This window comes from Micromys minutus (assembly GCF_963924665.1).
Source record: "Micromys minutus genome assembly, chromosome: 6".
Lineage (NCBI taxonomy): Eukaryota > Metazoa > Chordata > Mammalia > Rodentia > Muridae > Micromys > Micromys minutus.
The window spans coordinates 22734665-22744002 of record NC_137975.1 but is presented as its reverse complement, the minus strand read 5'-3'; positions in this window follow the sequence as shown (position 1 = coordinate 22744002).

Below are 9338 nucleotides of genomic sequence, written 5' to 3'. Positions count from 1 at the left end.
TGGGCAGAGAGGGTGGAGATGGGCTTCTAACCTCCTAAGGGTGAGTGTGGGCACTGGAATGTGGTGAGGCCACTTTGAGCTAGGTAGGGTGGGTCTTTGCCTTGACACAGCCTCTGGACAAGTTCAAACCAGTTTGTGACTTAGCCTATATTTCAAAGGGGTGGGCATTCCATGTTCTGCCCCACTGTACGTAGCTGTCCCACCAGAGGGAAGCTAGTGGGTCAGACAGGAGGCACTGGGGCAGCACATGGAGGAATTGTGCTCAAGCCTAGAGGCTGCTTCTGCTCTCGGGGCACAGTTCCCTGATACTGGGTCCCAGGACACTGTAGAACCTTTGTTGGGCATGTTTCAGACTCCTGTTCTCTTTAGCTCCATTCTCTTCTCTTGAATCTGCCCTCGCTCTTTCATATATCGGTAGCCCAGCGGCCAAAGTAAGCTTCCAAAATAGCATACTTGCATGGCACTTATCCGGCCATAGGCTCCCACTGTACATCACATCCAAACTCTAGGCAGGACCAACAAGACCCACAGTCAGCCTTACTTTGTTCCATCTCCTGATTATTAGGCAAGCCAGACTGAAGTTCTTGGCAAGGGCCCTGTGTTTCCCTGACTCAGACCTTTGTACCTGCTGTTCCCACTGCCTAGAGGAGCTCTCCTACCTCCCGGCCTTCTCTACACCATTTCCATTTGTATTATTCCGGTCCCCAAGTGGGATGTATGGTCCCCGGGTCTTTTCTCGGAGCTCTCTACGCTGTATCTCATGTGCACTCCCCGTGTTCCACACTATACCTCTACTGATTTGTCACAAGTGTAAGAAGCAGCTGCCATGTACCTGGTGCCAATCCCACAGTGCACTGGAATGAATGCTCCACGAAGGTCAAAGGTCATTGTAATTCTACTCATTGTAACATCTCTACCGCTGTGTATATGTGAGTTAGCAAAGACCTACCAGGTGCCTCTTTGTGTTCAACATGCTGTATCCTCATTTAAGTTCTTAATTAACTTGTTTAACGTCTACATACTTCATGCTAGAGTTTGGCATTCCAGGGCTAGAGTTCAGTCTTCTTCCTCTTCTTCTCCTCCTCTTCCTTCTCCTCTCTCTCTCTCTCTCTCTCTCTCTTTGTGTTTGTGTGTATGTGTGTGTGCACGTGTGTGTAATATATACATTCTTTGAATTTCACACTTTGTTTTTTGGTCATGTGTATCCCCTTCCTCTAACTTCTTTCAGATTCACCCCCTTTCCCACCCATTTAGCCTTATGTCGATATTTTTTAAAGCCATTGAGTTCAATTAATGCTGGGTGTATGGCTATCCACTGAAGAACCCTCAAAGAAAAACACAGTTTACCTTGCTATCAACTATTAATTACCAATAACTACTTAGCCAGTGCTAGGGTTTGATAACTACCTTTGATAACTATCTTCCTTCTCTCCTCCATTTGCGATGTTGTCTGGCTTAGCTTGTCCAGGTCCTATAGATGAGGTCACAACTGCTGTGAGTTGTTATGTGCATCTGCTCTGTTGCATCCAGAAAATTTTGTTACACTGTAGTGATCTGCCAACTCTGGCCTTTATACTCTTTCTCCACCTGTACCACACCCACACTTTACAATGAGATTTTGAAGACTAGATGAGCTCCTACATTTTGAAAACACAGGCCTGGCAAATAGTATGTGTTTAGCAAATGTTCCACTTAAAGGACAAAGCAATATTCTGATACAGTTGAATGGATCTTTGTAGCTGAGAAAGATGATGTCCTCTAACTCATAGTAGATGGTGGAGCAAGGATTTGGTTTCAGGTTTAGAGGTGTAACTTCAAGCCAAATTCTGTCTTCCCACCCAGTTCTCCTGACCTACCAGGGAACTGAGGAAAGCAAGAGGCTTTGGTTTGCCTTAAGGACCATTTGGGAAAGGGGATAAGAGCTAATGACCCAAGAAAGCATAAGGCATGGTTTCGTGCTGCACAAGTTGGCATAGACAGGAAGTGTAACTGGAAATCTCTGAGGAGAGAGATTCCCAGAGCAAGCACTGGCTGCTCTTCCAGAGGACCTGGGTTTAGTTCCCAGCACACACCTGGCAGCTCACCACTGTCTATAACTCTAGTTCCAGAGGATTTGATTCCTTCACAGACATATATGCAAACAAAACACTGATGTGCATCAATCAATCAATCAATCAATCAATCAATCAACCAATCAGTCCTTTAAAAGATATTATTCCTGTTTAGCACATGAAGAAATTGGAGTTTAGAGGGTTTAGACTGAAGTGTTCACAGTCATTTTTCTAGACAGGAATCTCTACTAATGCTTTTGTTCCTGTTCCACAACCAGGTCCTGCCAACCCTCCTTAGATAAGGTCACTGGACTAGGGACACAGTTAGCAGGAGACCGCAGCAGCAGGGCAGCAGTGTGGTGGCTTTGAGTCTAGAAAGTCTTGGGATCTAACTTGAGTGCTTACTCCAAAGCTAAGTCCCTGGGTAGTGAGCTGGACTCTGATCCTGGAAGCATCACTGTGGGCCACTGCCTGGGGCCATTTTTCATTTTCACATGTGTAAAGTCAATGAAATCCCCATCTTCCCTGCCTTCCAGACCCCAGGAAGACTGACCAGGCTTGTTTGATTACAGAGGAATGCTGGGCTAGAGGAAAAGATGACCACTGTCCAAGAGTAGGATGGTGGCAGGCAGCTGGATCAGGACTGACTCAGAGGGGAGACGGCCCTTGCTTGCTCACTTGGGATTTGATGTACACACTTGCTGATCCACCGCCCTGTACTTGTGCCAGTCACTCCTCCTTCTGACTGTGACATTTCTAATTAGTTAGTAGCTAATAATGACCAGGTTCTGGTGGCCAGGACGCCTGACAGTCAAGCCAGTCTGTCACAGTGTGGCTGAGAAATCTGGGGCTGGAAGATTCTTTTGCTTCATGGATCTTGCATTTTCTTGCTTGGGAAGCTACTACTTTTTTTTCTAATTTTCTGCAAAAATTCTCTGGAAATAATCCCAGATTTGGCTCAGGCAAATCCTGATGATGTGGCATGAACTCTGGTTTCAGAAAGCAGAGGTCCCCAGAGGATGGAAAGGTAGAGACCAGGCATGGAGTGAGGGTACCCCAAAGCAGGCCCAGTGATGAACCAGGTTTTGCCATATGACTCACTGCTTGCTCCACTATGCCTTGGGTGTTTGATTAGTTGTGGGCAGCAACCCATGAAGCTGGCCACAGTGGACTTCTGACTTTCCTGGGTTTTTGATAAGGCAATTTTTCTCTTAGGAAATACAAGGCCTTCTCTTCTCTCTAGGTTGGGCATGTCAGCCCATCCAATCTATGTACTCCTCCCTGCCTTCGCTCCATCAGACTCCGTCCTCCTGTACACTGCTTGCCATGGCCTCTCCTCATCTATAGCTCGACAGAATTGGAGGCTGGAAGCTGCTCACCTTCTTCATGTGTTCTGGGAGAAGCACCCACCTCTGCCCCAGCCCTCTGAGAGCCGTCTTTATCCTCATCTTTCCTCAGTGGAGGAAGAGAAGAGCAAGAATCCTTGTTTGTCACCAGAATTGTCTCCCCCACCACCCCAGTGCTCAGATCTCATTGCTCTTCTTCCATCGGCTGCCGGGATGGCTTGTGGTTGAGTCCTGGTGCCTCAGTTTCCAGAAAGGAGAGCAACTGCGTGCCAGAAAGCACTGGGCCAATGAGTGGCCAATGGGGACACCCAAGGGGCAGAGAAAACATTTCTGTGCTCTCAGATCACTTCATTTGTGGTGTGTGTGTGTGTGTGTGTGTGTGTGTGAGAGAGAGAGAGAGAGAGAGAGAGCTTGGAGTGGGGATTTCAAAGCTCTCATGGACTAGGACATTCAGGAGAACTGGCCCTACTGGCCCAAGAACCCCCTAAGATTCCTTCATCTGCTTCTGTTACAGTCGTTCATGCAGGCCTCCTCACCCCATTTTCTGCAGAGTGTTGCGTTTATCACTGCTGTCCTCTTGGGTCCTTCCTACCTTCCTGCTTAGAGAGGTTATGAGCTTAAATAACAGACTCACCCAGGAAGTGTGGTTCAGAGAAAAATGGATAGTTAGGATGCTGGTTCAGGGACTCATCTAGGGAAGGTCTCAGTGCAGATGTGTGCTGTGTGTATGTGTGTGTGTGGTGTGTGTAGTCTGTGGGGTGTATGATTTGTGTGTTGTGTATGTGTGGTTTAGGATGTGGTATTTGTATGCTATATGGTATAGTATGATGCATGTGCAGTGCGATGTGTGCATGTGTGTGGGGTGTTTGTATGTGTGTGTATGTGGTATGCAGTATATTGTGATGTGTGTAGTGTACATGTATATTTGTATATGTGTGTGGGGTGTTTGTATGTGTATGTATGGTATATGCAATATATTGTGATGTGTGATTTGTATGTAGCGTATGTAGTATGTGTGGTGTGTGGGGGATATGGTGTGTGTATGGTTTGTGAAGTGGTATAATGTAAGTGTGTATGTGGTGTGGTGTGGTGTGGTGTGGCTCAAGCTCCCAGATAAAATATTGCCATTAGTGCGAAGCCTTGTCGGCAGAGATTAACAGATGGTTAAAGAGGCCAGAGTCCAAGTGGCACCCCCATTGTACAAGCACATTCTGTTAGAGGACAAGGACCTCTTTACCATTGCCTCCTGGCCTTGTTTTTCTAAGCATAGTCAATGCTTATTTGTAGAGAGGATGAGTTTGTGTGCCGAGGTTCCTCTCTAAAGGTCTTCTGTTGTCTGCGGAATGCTGGTCCATGGTCATTTCCTGCTGGGACCCTGTCCTCCAGGAGTCCAACCGGAGTCTATACTTCCGTTTCTGGCCTCAGAACCTAACAGGAATCTAGATGTGAGGGGAGCCCCAGGGACATGTGAAGCCCACATGTGAGGAGCTGAATACCTTTTCTTTCCACAATAGTTTCCCTTTTACCCACCAAGAGAACGGAGCTCAGTATCTTTGCTCTTACTCACCTTCCTTTTATCTGCCCCGCCTGCCCTCTCTTCGTCACCCCTCAGGTCAGATGTACCCACTGGGGACTCTGTGTCCCACATCGGAATGCTCTCTGGCAGCCAAACTTCGCCCTAGACCTCCCCTCTTTGCACTTGTACCCAGAATGCAGTACACCCAGTTCTTTAAATGTTTGCTCTGCGCTGATTCTTGCCACACCTCTGCCAACGACAGTGTTTGAAAGACCTGTGTGGAGGACAAATTACATCAGCGAAAGGAAGAAGCTGTAGGAAAGAAGGAAGAGTCCCGTCCCAAGGCTGCCTGTGTCGGGAGACTGCACATGCGCAGCAGCAGCATTGCTAGTTAAATCAGCTCAAGTAGCCACCCCTTCCATAAGTCGTCTCCATGGAAATGTGCTTAGCAGGAGTCCTCCAAACTCCCATTTCAGGAAGTGGGGGAGAGTTCTGAGTCTAGTAGGTCACCTGCCTTCCCCACGGTACCCCTTGGTTCTCATTCCTGAGAACTGAACTCTTGGGAAGAAGCTCAGCCTGTGGGGCCTACGGTCTTGCCCGTCAGACTGGTTCTAACAGGCAGGACCCGTTAGCCCAAAGAACTCCATAGCGGACTTCTATTCTGATCTTCCTCTGCACCCTTGATTGTCACTACACACGAAACTCCAATTCAGCCTCAGTGTGTAGCTCAGCCGCTTTCACCTCAGCCCCAGGTAACGTCCAGCTTCCCACATCTGGGGCGACAGTCGGGGGCAGAGGCAGTGTACTCGTTCCAGGCCATTTCCGAAGTAGATCTTTGCCACCATGTAAACCTAATAGCATGCCTGACGACCCTGCAAGCACGCACGTTGTGTTTTCACACACTTTTCCTGTAAGCACTGACAGGAGGCTGGAGGGTCGTCTGACATATTCTGGAAATACAGAAGGAGAACAGCAGATTCACGTCAACATTTGAAGATAATCTGACAGCTGTTTAGATCGCTTGTCTTCTGCCGGAGACGCGCTGTGGTGACTATAGAACATCCACACAGCACTTGCCTTGAAGAATACAAAGATCACCTTACTGTTTTCATACCTTTCCTTGTCATTGTTCCAGACTAAGTAGTTCTCATTCCTTTTCACCATGATTGTTCTAAGACCCTGAGCTTTATTTATGACTTTGTTATTGATTTGTGTCAGAGGCAGACGGACGGTCAACCTGTGGAAGTTAGCTCTCACCTTCTTCCATGGAAAACTCAGGCTTGGTAGCAAGATTCCACCCCCCCCTCTTCCTCTCCCTCCTTCCCTCCCATTCTCTCTCCTTCTCTCCCTCTCTCTCTCCTTCCCCTCTCCGTGTGTATGTGTGTGTTACTGAGGATTAAACCTAGAACTTTGCAGATGCCAATCAAGTACTCTACCACTAAATTAATCTCCTTCCTTCCTTCCTTTCTCCACCCTCTTCCCCTCTTCCTTCATTTCTGATTGTTTATTATTTTGAGACAGGGTCTCACTAAATTGCCCAGGCTCATATTAACTTCATTTTGTAGCCCAGGCTGGACTTGAACTTGTGACCCTTCTCCCTAAACCTTCTATGCTTAGATACCAGAGCTGTTGTCACACCTGACTTCTCTTTGCCTTGTCTTTATTTTCAGCAGCTCACAGGGCTTTTCAAGCTAGAGGGAAAAATGCAACCCACAAGAAGGAGAGGAGGCAGCACCTTCATTCCCTGCTCGTTCCTGACCGTATTCCCTTTTCTGTTCACTGGCTCTTTCTCTCTCAGACCTGGAGTGCCGACCTTTCCCAACATCCCATTCTTCATTACCAGACTGTGTCTCCTCCTGGACCCTTGGTTAGCATGTTTCCAACACGTTCACCTCTCCACAGAGCTGAGCATGGTAGAGTACACACGCCATCCTAGTGCTTGGGGGCCAAGGTCAAGAGGAGTGTGGGTTTTATGCTTGCCCAGGCTATACACCTGGCCTCGAAATAAACAAACCAGGGGTTGGAGAGATAATAATAGCCCAGTGGTTAAGAGCACTGAATAATCTTCCAGAAGGCCCCAGGTTCAAGTCCCAGCACCCACATGGCAGCTCACAACTCCAAGATGATCTGACATGCTCACACAGACATACAGATAGGCAAAACACCGATACACATAAAATAAAAGTAAACTGTAAACAAAACAAAACAAAAAGGCCCAAACAAACCAAATTAACTTCCACTGAAGCAGCTTGTACATAGATTATTAGAGATTTCGTACCCCACCTCCTTCTCTGCCAGCCCCAAATGGTTTAACTGTATTTCATGTGTCTACAGCAGTTTCAGTACTGGCCACATCCTCTTTTAGAATGTTCCTTCACCTAGTCATTAAACAAATATTTGCTGAATACTTGTCCTGTGCCAAGAATCCTTCTGCAAGGTATACAAAGTCCTTTGTTTTCATAGTGTTTGTATTAGGTTTGTAGAAAGAGGAAGTAAATAAAACATCAATAAACAAGGCGAGATAGGAAGGTAGCGAGTGCCACACGGGCAGTGCAATGACAGCAAAGATCAGGGTCACCTTTAGAGGACCCGGCAGAGACTCTCTGCAGGTTTGAAGTGTGACCAGAGCCCTGAAGAGCGGCAAGGAGCCACTATAAGAAAAGGAAAGAGAATTGCCACAGAAAGGTTGCTGGAACAGAGTTCCTGAGCTGGTTCAAACTTGACGTACTTAAAGAACAGCATGAGGGTACATCTTTGGAATTCAAGATGACCAGCTGACAGGAGAGTTGCCAACTGTGTCAAGGAAGACTACTTCGAGAAGAAACAACCACTAAACCGAAACCACAATGGACCAGAACCATCAAGAACATCATTAGTGACTCAGACACTCATTTTTAGGGTCTTAGGTACATATGTGTCTTTTAAGAAGGAAAAATGTGTGGTGTTGAGGTGGGCAGGAAGACATTGTGACTCCTTCTCGAAGCATTTCCAAGTAGAGTGCAGCAGTCTGACCAGAGCCTGTTGGCCCACACTGCACACCCACAGGAAACTTGAATTTAGAGGTTGGGGTGCAAGGGTAATTAGGAACACTTTTTAACTCTTACAGAGGACACTAATTCAGTTCTAAGAATCCACATCAGGAGGCTCACAACTGTGTGACTTCGGTGCTTTTCTGTCCTTTTTGGGTACCTGCAGTCATGTGAACACGACACAGGTATGAGCGCACACACAAACTTTAACAACTTTAGTTTTGATTAGTTAAAATGAAACCATCTTAAAAGTTTAATCCCTCAGTGAGATGAACTAGCCACTCAACAGTTTAGATCTTTGTAGCTCCATGGAGCTAGTGGGTACTCAACGGGGCAGAGCAGCTGCAGTGCGTTTTATCTTTAAGGAAAGTTCTAGTGGACAATCATGCCTTTGAGAAAGTGATGCTAAGTTAAGGGTTTTTTTTTTCTTTTTTCTTTTTCTTTTGCTTGGTTTGGTGTGTGTGTGTGTGTGTGTGTGTGTGTGTGTGTGTGTGTGTGTGCGTGTGCGCGTGTGCGCGTGCGCGTGCGCGTGCGTGTGCGTGTGTGTGTGTGTGTGTGTGTGTGTGTGTGTGTTGCTGAACCCAGGCCCTCACACATGCTACAGAACAAGTACATTGCTCCTGAGCTCCATCCGCAACCCTTTAAGTTTATGAGATAGTGTCTCACAAAGGTGCTCAGGTTGATCTTGAATTCACCCTATAGCCCAGAAAGGCCTTGACTTATGACCCTCTTACATCTTTTCTCAAGTACCTGGGATTATAGTCATTTGCCGGCATACCCAGGTTGTCTGCTGCTAATTTTTTAATATGAAGAAGACTAAGCACACCGGTGACTATGTCAAAATTGGAAACACAAATGTTAGGTTTCAGAAGCAGCCTAGAGAGACAGAGGCAGAAAAAGACCCAGCGGATGGAGCTGTCCACTTCAAACAGCGAGGGGTAGACACAGCAGGAAAAGGGGTGTCTGTGACAGGGAAGGGGACACTTGGACTTTATATGGGGGGGTTGGAGAGTGGGAAGTTAACCCTTTGGTTCAGGGAGCTGTGTGTCAGCTCCCTGGTTCTCCCTCCCGGAGTTGTTTGTCTAGACCAGGCTGTTTTATCTTTAGATGCTGCCTTTGTCCTGGTCATCAGGATGCAGGTGATAGTGGGAGACTGAGTTAGGCAAGAGCCGTGATGGGGAAAAGCTGGACTTTGAACACGGAGGCGGGGGATTTCAGCATACCTGAGGGGAACACAGTTCCTTGCTCAGTGTCTGGCGGAGTTTGTTCAAGATTCATTCCAGCACCGAATTCTCTTTCTTTAACCACCTTCAGGTGTCAGTAGCTGAGACACAACCAGAATACTACTCCCCCTTTGACAATGTCGCCCTTGGTCACTGTCACCTATCTCCTAGCT